This window comes from Camellia sinensis, chromosome 9 (assembly GCF_055761805.1).
Source record: "Camellia sinensis isolate YWXY chromosome 9, ASM5576180v1, whole genome shotgun sequence".
NCBI classification, from domain to species: domain Eukaryota; kingdom Viridiplantae; phylum Streptophyta; class Magnoliopsida; order Ericales; family Theaceae; genus Camellia; species Camellia sinensis.
Window position 1 is genome coordinate 64,330,365 of NC_138969.1, and position 9,956 is coordinate 64,340,320.

General features: G+C 38.0%; 1 pseudogene; it reads right to left on the bottom strand.

Moving 5' to 3' along the window:
* Positions 1-220: 220 nt before the first annotated feature.
* LOC145788983 (beta-amyrin 28-monooxygenase-like) lies at positions 221-9,634 on the bottom strand (annotated as a pseudogene).
* Positions 9,635-9,956: the final 322 nt, after the last annotated feature.

Here is a 9,956-nt window from a genome sequence, read left to right on the forward strand (position 1 = left end):
CAAATTGTCAAGGAGGGATTCCCTTGACCTTGTGAAGAAAGGTCCTTGCAACACACAATTGCTACAGCAAAATCTTGTTAATAAAATGTAGAAAGTGATTATTTATTTATTTATTTATTTTTACTTTTATAGCTGAATTGTTTTCATGAAACCGATACATTAGGTTTATTCAATAGGGGAAATATTGTTTTTCATCAAAGTCAATGAAAGCTACATGAACTTAAATCACACCATTAGATTTCTTTGGTTTAATATGAATTGCTAGCCCCTGATTGAAAACTGGCATTGGATCTCCGCAAAAAGAATCGTCAATACGGGAAAGCTTACATGTGAACTGGGTCACCAAGTAAAGCTAGTGTTTCAATTCTGGTGAACTCATACCCAAGACACATTCTTGGTCCTCCTCTAAATGCCACAAAGCAGTAAGCGGCTGGTGTTTGCCGCTCAAAGTGTGTTGGATCGATCTTTGATGGATTTGGGAAAGTCGTCTCATCCATGTGAGTAATGCTTGCTGCCCATGCCACCTGTTTATCAGAAATTTGTGTTACTTCTAGCTCTTATTTTATTTACATTACACAATTATTCTAGTAATTAATCTACAATTATGGAAATATTAGCAATATTAACACATACTTGCCCCCGTTTGGTATTGGATATCCTCCAAATTCTGTATCTTTGAGGACCCTCCTGAAGGAAAAGAACCCAAGAGGGGTTATCCTTAGAGTCTCCATTGCTACTCTCCATGTGTACTTCATCTTGCTAAGATCATCCCATGTGAGAAGCTCCCCCAGGGTCTTGCTTTTAGCTATCTCCTCTCGTTCTGCAATCTCAAAACAGATAATTTTTTCAGTATGTTCTATTTTCTAGTATCCTTTTATCTTTTCAGTTCTTAAATCTTTCTCATGAATCATGATGAGGGATGGGGGCATACCTTGAACAATAGCAGCATAAATGGATGCTTCATTGGCTAAAAGCCTGATCAAGAAGGTAAGGAGGATGGAGGATGTGTCATATCCTCCAATGATTATAATGACTGCGTTGTCCTCAATCTCATCATCAAACAGTAGAGCTTAATTGTCTTCATTGTGGATACTAAGCAAGCAAGTGATGAGATCTTGATGAGGGGAAGCACCATTTTTTTTCAAGGCTACCCTCTTCTCACTTTTAAGGTCCATGAGTATGGTTTTCATTTTTGCCCTTGCTCAGAGGCTATGGTTGAAGTGTGTGAAAGACAAATTCATTGGTACTGACAACATTCCTTCAATCATGTTTTGAAACAAACCTCTTAGTGCATCTCTTCTTGCTCCTTATTCTATTCCAAATATGAGTGAACAAATAATGTTGAATGTGGGGGTCTTCATCAAAGGCATGACCCATATTATCAACAAATTGTTTCATACTATTAATGCAAGGAGGAAAAATTAATAGGTTAACATGTTTAAGGTCCAATGGAAATTGTCATTTCTCCATGTGTATATGTGGTTGGTTTTGTAGATTCTCAAATAGCTACTAGCCAAACAGAAACCTCATGCGCGTCTCTTGTTCCACTCACGACATCATGATTTGCTTTTGCAGAGAACGAACCATCTTCATATCATTATAATTTTATTGACTAGTTACTATGGATTTAAATCTAGAGTTTTGAAATTTACATCAGTAGTTGCAACCTATGAAGCATAGGCACTTCGAAAAACATGTCGTACCCATACCAGGTACTTACAAGCGTATGGTACCTCGTATGGTACTTCGGCATATGTACCAGATATACGAAACACGTATCCAAATTTTTTCTTCTTAATTTTTGGCGTATCCAGACGTACCTACTATATACCCAAGCCGTATCGTACCTCAGTTGAAACAATATTTTCTTCTACTACAAAAATAAGACTCCTTTCACTAGACTTCTTTTTTATTTTAAGTTTTATGCTTAGAATATTTTTAAAATTAAACTATGGTTTGTGAAATATATTGACATTTAATTTTGATTTATATCTTTACTTCTGGCATTAAATATTAATTGTAGGTTGAATCTTAACATATTAAACCATTTAATTTTTGCATTACTCTAAATTAAAAATAAATATTTGTTTACAATTGTACCAAGCCGTATCCGTACCTTACCTTTTTTGGATTTTATCGTATCGACGTACTCGTATCGTATCAATACCAGTACTCGTACTCGTACCCATGCTTCATATTGCAACATACCTTGACCTCATTTTTGTCATGCCAATGCATCTCCATGTGCTTTCTAACTTCTTCATCCATCTTCCCAACATACTGCTTTAATGCTTCAAGCTTCAAAAAGCATACAAGTGCTCCCCTTATTCGCTTGTGATCTTTCGCTATTCTACTCCAGTATATTTTTCTCACCACATACTCTCCTCATTGATGCTGGTTAGAAAACATCTTATTGTCACATGCATATAAATTTGTTTGTAGCCTATACATAGAGAAAAACTGTAGGAGTTCCAAACAGGCTGAGTTTGGAAATGGGACCATACTTTCTTATTCTTTCATGGAACCATGCCTCACCCTTGTTTGCTTGCATGGCATGTAGAAGGCTAAGGCTATGGCCTATGATGGGTAATCCCATGGAAGCTGGTGGGAGCTTCTTGGAATTTTTCTTGGTTAGGAAAAGGAAGATAGGAATAAGTAAAAGTAGCAAACTCAGATAGAGTGGTATATTGGTTTTGAAACTTTAAGATGGTGGAAGACTACATATATGGGCGATTTTGAGGTGATAAAGACAACCCTTCTTTCACCTAAACAAATGAGAGAGATTGGCCAACCTTGCTTTGTTTTTTTCTCTTTGTAGATACTTGTTCTCTTTGTGGTTACAATCTTGCTCGTCATTTTCTTTTTGTTTTCTTTAGTTGATGATGTTGGTATGAATAGATGTCGTCAATATTTGTTGGGCATATAAGCTATATAATGGAGTTGCTTGGACATTTCCATAGTGATTAAAGCATTGCTTTCTAAAAAGGACCTGCAATGCTTTCCGTACTTAATAATGTTGATATGAATAGATGTTGTCAATATTCGCTGGACATATAAACTACAAAGGACTTGCTTGGACGTTTCCATAGTGACTAAAGCACTTCCTTCCAAAAGGGGCTCTATTTCCAATGAGCAGCAACAAAGGTCCAAGCTTAATTATAAAACTATTTGTACTACAATTTGTTATGTTCATTAAAACAAGAGCCATAGTAAAATGCCATTTATCACCCTGTCATCTAGCATTTTTTCCCTGGTGACTTATCTTTTTTTAAGGCATTTTAAAGTTTTGAAAAGAAGAAGAAATGGAAAAGCATGGGTGGCAAATGACAATAATGACACATCTTTTTGTTGTGCGACGAGACGACAATTATTGTCACTTGAAATTTTTTCCCTCGCATCATCTCCTCATATCACATCATCACTTTTTCACCTCTCACTGCTTTCTCTCTCCTCGTCATTTCTCTCTCTCACCTTTTTTTACACCGATGATTTTGATAATATAGGAATTGATGATAAGATGATGTTGTTCATCTTTCTCTTTAAGATTTTTGACTAAAACATAGGTTTTTCAAAAAAAAAAAAAATTGGGGTGCTTAATACGTCCTTAAGCAATTGAACCTTCTTTCTGGTTTTTGTTTTTGGAGTCTTTGAAATTTATTAAGGCTTGTTTAGGTCATAGGATGAGAAATAGGTTTTTTTCCCTTGAAAATGTGAAGTCCTTGGGACATTTTGTCACAAAATAAAAAATAAAAAATTGTTAGTCTTAAGATTTTTACTTGGTCGTTTTATAAGTCAATTCTCCATTCACTAACAGTGAGCTATTATAAGTGGGTTTTTATTCTATAATGTTGGTCCAAAGTAGAAACTTCGTCTGGGTTTTGAAGTTTTAAATAACCTTTCTTAGTTGTCGTATGAGTAGACGGGAGAAAGACAAATGATGGGAGGGGGAGAGAAAAATTGTTGAAAATGAGAGATGATGAAGAGAGAACACATGTGGAGAGAGAGTAAAAGGTGCATGATGGTTGGGCTAAGCCCTAGAGGAGTAACCAGTTAGAGGAAAGGGTCTTAATTTATATTGAATAGATGCACCACGTACAAGTTGAAACAAAAAGTATCATGGTATGTCATCCTTCCCTAAAATGGAACTTTCATGCTGGAGCAAGAACTAGCATGAAAATTAATCTAGACCTAAAGCAGACTTGAGGGCTCTTGGTATTGACAAGAATGAACCTATTTCTTTTTTACCAGGTAAATAGCTTGTTGGTTGCATTGAGTATGTCATGGTTAGTTGGGCTTATTTTACTTTGTAATGAATGCAAACAAAAATAGGCGGCCTTATGCTAACAAGGGGAATTGAAGATTTCCTTGGTGCTTCAATATTATGACAATAGTTGTTGTACTATTAAACAAAAATAGTTGTTGTACTATTAAGATTAAGTGGATGTACAATAGAATACTGTTAGCCTTGACCTTAGCACAATCCCATTTTTTTCTTTTTTTCATGGAAAGCATCCGGTAGATAATATATAAATATAGATTTAAACTTTGTGCATTTTTTCTGACCTTTTTTGAAAGTGCATATTTTCTCCTCCTAAAATGGGGCATTACTTGAAGTACTTTACTAAATCAAGAGAAGTGCTTTTTAATAGTAGAGCTACAAGAAATTTCTTTCTTTAACTTAACCGAGGATTGTTGCCGATAGAATGACCGTGAGATTGGTGGAATGCAGATTCGAGACAGGTATCTAGTTTTTGTCATCTAGAGCAATATAAGTTCTAAACAATGTGTTGGGCATAGTTATTGCATAGGTGGACTCTCTAGGTTCTGAAACATAAGCTCACTTCAAATGAACCACAATCTCCTCTTTGTCATTGACCACCCCTTACAACTCGAGCAATGTAAGGCCCCGGTGTCCCACATCGGGAATGGAGGGGGAGTTCCTGGGCTATAAAAGTAAAAACCTGGACCCTTATATAGCATCGAGGCCTTTTCCCAAGTGGTGAAATCCCTATTAGAACTCCCCAGTTAAGCGTGCTTAGGCTGGAGTAGTTCTAGGATGGGTGACCCATTGGGAAGAACAAATCCGTGCGGGCATGACCAAAAGCGGACAATATCGATGACGTGTAAAGGGTCGGGGCGTTACAAATGGTATCAGAGCCGACTCTCCGGAGTACCGAGTGTGGGCCCCTGGCGTTTCTCGGTGCATGTGGGCGGGCTTGCGAGCTGGCAGGCTACTGCACGGGGACGTGCAGCCTTATGGGGGGTGGATTGTAAGGCCCCGGTGTCCCACATCGGGAATGGAGGGGGAGTTCCTGGGCTATAAAAGTAAAAACCTGGACCCTTATATAGCATCGAGGCCTTTTCCCAAGTGGTGAAATCCCTATTAGAACTCCCCAGTTAAGCGTGCTTAGGCTGGAGTAGTTCTAGGATGGGTGACCCACTGGGAAGAATAAATCCGTGCGGGCATGACCCAAAGCGGACAATATCGATGACGTGTAAAGGGTCGGGGCGTTACAAGCAACAATTCATTTTTGTACTCTTGAGGTATTAGTTGTCAATCACATTCCAATAGAGAGCAAATGGCCAAATATTTTTACTTTTTTTTTTTTTTTTTGATTGGCACTGGGGTGTTTAGACCAAAACCCGACTAATCCCCAGGGGTACACAGGCCCTTGAAAAGGAGTTTCCTGCAAGTGCACCATAGTTAATTCAAGGGTTTTCCCCAATCAGATGGCCCCAAGGAATTGTTAGCACCTAAGAGGTTTCAATTCCTGAATCTTAGAGGGAGCACACCCCCCAAACCCAAGGCCTTGCCATCAGGCCGACCCGTTGGGGTTGCCAAATATTTTTACTATAGGTCCCAAAGATGCATGAAAACAAGCATAAGACATTGTTAATGAGAAATTATTGTGGACAAAAGCTCCATTGCAATGCAAAAAGTAAAATTACACAAGAGTACACTTTTCCCCTTTATTCTCTCTTTATATATTTAGCACACATTAGACCTTTATTTAGTGTAGCAGTTTCAATATTGCAAAGCAAGACAATTAGTTGGAAACATATGCCCGCACACAAATGACATCCAAGTAAGGTAGACATAATCATAGGGTAGGAGATATTTCTTCTCTACTTCCTGTCGCTACATTTATGGATCCATGCATCCCATTTCACAGTGCCTCTAACGTTTCATGTTGGTTTGTCAAATTTTCAATGTATTTCTTTCGGTGAATCACATAACTGAACTGACACCCAACTAGCTTCATCAATAATTTAGCAACTTTTCATCTAACAAAATTAGAATATCTGAAGAAAAATATTGAATAAGCAACACGTGAAAATTGTTGAGAGTATTATTGTTATTAAAAACAAGAAAAACTTGTGTTTGAATCAACTTCTTACACTTGAAACCTTTGGATTGATTTTTTTTTTTTTTGATTGGCACCGGGTTTGATATAATTGTATGATGATAAACTATTGTATCGGATTAGTTTTGTTGATTTAATAAGGCCTTACTGCCTTGATTTACAAGTTTAATATTATGGTATGCTAAAGGTCACTTTTTAAAGAAAATGAGGATCTTTCAGCCCTTTTTACAATAAGAGTAAACAAAACAAGGAGTGCAACTATATGATCTTGTCCTTCTTATACTATTCTTGTAGAGCTTATAATACTTGTCTCATATAGCAAAAAGGTGTTTGAAAAGTCTTATGTGTTTTGTTTTAGTTTGACAGTTTGAGGAACACTGCTAGAAGCTTGTGACATACATGAACTGCTTTACGGAGAATGTCTACACCTACAATTTAGTATGAGCATACTTTGACATTGAAGTTGTGCAAAGTTAAATGTGTTTTTGTTTCTGAGAATAATTTGGGTAAATTTTTACTTGTCTTGCATAATGTGATGATCGGCGCGTGTTTTGCCTTGCACTCTTGAAAGTTCGTTTGAATTATCGTTGTTAAAAATGCCGGGTAAGTTTTCATTGAAAATTCTTTCTTGAAACTCCCTTTGTTGTGGTTGTCTCGATTCTGAGTTTTCACTCGTTTCGGAAGGTGCGGGGTCGGCTCCGGGGTGCCCGAAAGCGAAGCAGGAATTTTGGGTGGCTGGGTCAAGGCCACACTTGCGGGGCCCTAGGCCGCACGTGCGGGGAGGGGCCGTACGAGCGGTGGGTTAGGCCGCACGTGAGGTGAGGGTTGAACCTCCTGGGCGTACATTCTGAAATGGACCGCACAAGCGGCAAAGGTGGGCCGCAAGTTGTAACGCCCTCAAAATAAATGCATAAATAGTAATTCATAATATCCATAGACATAGGAGAATAAGACATACATTCATTCATCAGAGTATTCTTTACAAAAATATTACATGTTGACAACAAAAGTAAATGCCCTACGGGCTCACAACTTTCCAAGTCAACACTTGGTTACAAGATAAGAGGGTTAGAAGCCCTTTACAAATTTAGCCCTTGGCTTGAAATTACACATAACACAAAAGGTAACAACAAAAATACGCCTTCAGCCTCTAAACCTCCCAAGCTACGTCCTTGGAGGCGGCGTAACACCTGTACCTGAAAATGATGTCCCATATAGGGTGAGCCAAAACCCAGTAGAGATATGCTAAACATAATATTAACATTAACTTAAACATTAGCATTTAATAAATGTTCAACACATACAACATAGGTATTTCCTTTCCATAACCAACCAACTTTATGTCATGATAAGTCCAATTCCCATTATTTATCCGAATCAATTCATTGACATAACTCAATATTATTCAACCACTCAAGAATGAGACTACAACTCATTACTTCCATAACCTTGCCATTTTATGGAACCACGTCCGACGGAACCGGCACCCAAATATATAACAGATTTCGGGACTTTAACCCAGGACACTCCAACCAACTTAGTTATCAATGGAGTCCATCCCCTTTCTCCTCCCACACAATGGAGTACATCCCCTTTCTCCTCCCAAACAACATACATATACAATGTATTTAACAAGTTGTCATATACGATGACCCATCCATTAACATATACAATGTATTATAACATATTGTCATATACAATGACCCAACGATTCACATATTCAATGTGTTAATTCCACCGTCATGTTCAATAACATAACCTGTATGATTAGTTTCAATTTTCCCTAATCAACATGCAGTGTCTACAACAATCAAGACTATCCTCCACCGATAGCCTAAAGCAATTATTTCTAAATGGATAATAAATTTATCAAATAGATAAATTATCAACTTTTTCATAGGTGAGTGATTCATTAATCCAACTACACCATTCAATCTCATATTTGCCCAATTTCATAATTCTCAACTCAATTTCACATTTTCACAATTACCAAATTAATTATACAAATTAATTATTTAAATCAAATTAGGGCTTTTTCTCCCTATTCTCAAATATTGCCCTTAAGGCCAAATTTTACTCATACTCCACAACCAACACCAATTTCACATCTCATATACTTATTATATTCAACAATAGAAAACCCCTCTTTCATAAATTTCAATCTCAAACCCTAACTTTCCAAAATTACCAAATTAAACCATTTATACAAAATGACTATAATTTATGTCAAAGCTCATAAAAATGAGTAGTTATCCCTACCTTGGATTTAGGAGCTCAAAGGGGATGAAAGGTGAAACTTGAAGATGCTCCAAACCCACACTTCTTCGGATCAAATCGAAGCCCACACAAAACTCTTACCTTCTTACAAAGAAACTAGGGTAGAAGAGCTATAGACCAAGAGTATTTTTAGAGAGAGAGAGAGTGTGTAGAGAGAGTCGGATCTAGGGCTTTGGGGAAGATGGAGATAGAAAAGTGATGAAATATCACACTACTGTCAACTGATATACTCGATGCTTGCTCAAGCGAAGGAGTGGTCGCTCGAGCGACCAGACACAAAGAACCTCGCTCGAGCGCAAGAAGCGTCGCTTGAGCGAAGATCATCAACCCTCAGGTCCTAAAGAGACGCAGACGCACGCTCGAGCGCAAGAGTGCTCGCTCGAGTGAAGAGACACACCAGACCAAGCTCGCTCGAGCGCAAGAAAGCTCGCTCGAGCAGAAGTTGCATCTGAAAAAGCAACCTGAGGACTGCCCATGCTCGCTCGAGTGCAAGAACCTTTGCTCGAGCGAAGAAGCAAAAACCTGGGCAGAGAACACTTGTTCAACTCAGAACCAACTTGTAACAAATTCGCCCAACACCTCCCAAAACTCGAATACAAAGAATTTAAGGACGGAAACAAGATCTAAAAAACAACAACCAACCACAAAACTCGAGTCCGGAATACAATACATGAAGGGGAAAACCGGGATTGCTATACGAGCGGCGGAGGTGGGCCACACGAGCGGGCAAGGGTGCCGTACGTGCGGAGCCTGAGCAGTCCGAAACTCTGTTTTTTATTTCATTTTGGTTCGAATGTATCTCACATTTTGCACATCTCTCTCTCACTCTAAACCCTATTTTTCTCCCCCTTCTCTCTAGAAAACTTCCTCACACACTAAGACTCTTTGATTTTGCAAATTCTTGGGTCAAGATCATCATCATCTTCCTCAAAATCTTGAAGATCTAAAGCTAGGGCTTCACTTGGGTGGTGGAAATCCAAAGTTTCTCTCATCTTGAAGTTAGGGTTTCATCTCATCTTTCATCAACAAGCTTGAGGGATGGATTTCTTTGATTCTTTTCAATACTTCTACTATAGATAGACATGTGGTAGATTATTATTGCATAAAAACCATGATGAATCGATCTATTTTCAAAAATCATGATAGATGGCATGAGATTTGGGTGTGAGGTTGAAACTTCATGAGATGGGTTGATGTTGGGTTAAACTTGAGGGTGATACAATAGATTCATGATAGAGAGAGTGAAAGCCCTAATTTTTTGCAATATTGTCTAATAGCTAAAAAGGGTGTTAACATTGTGGATTAATTATGTTA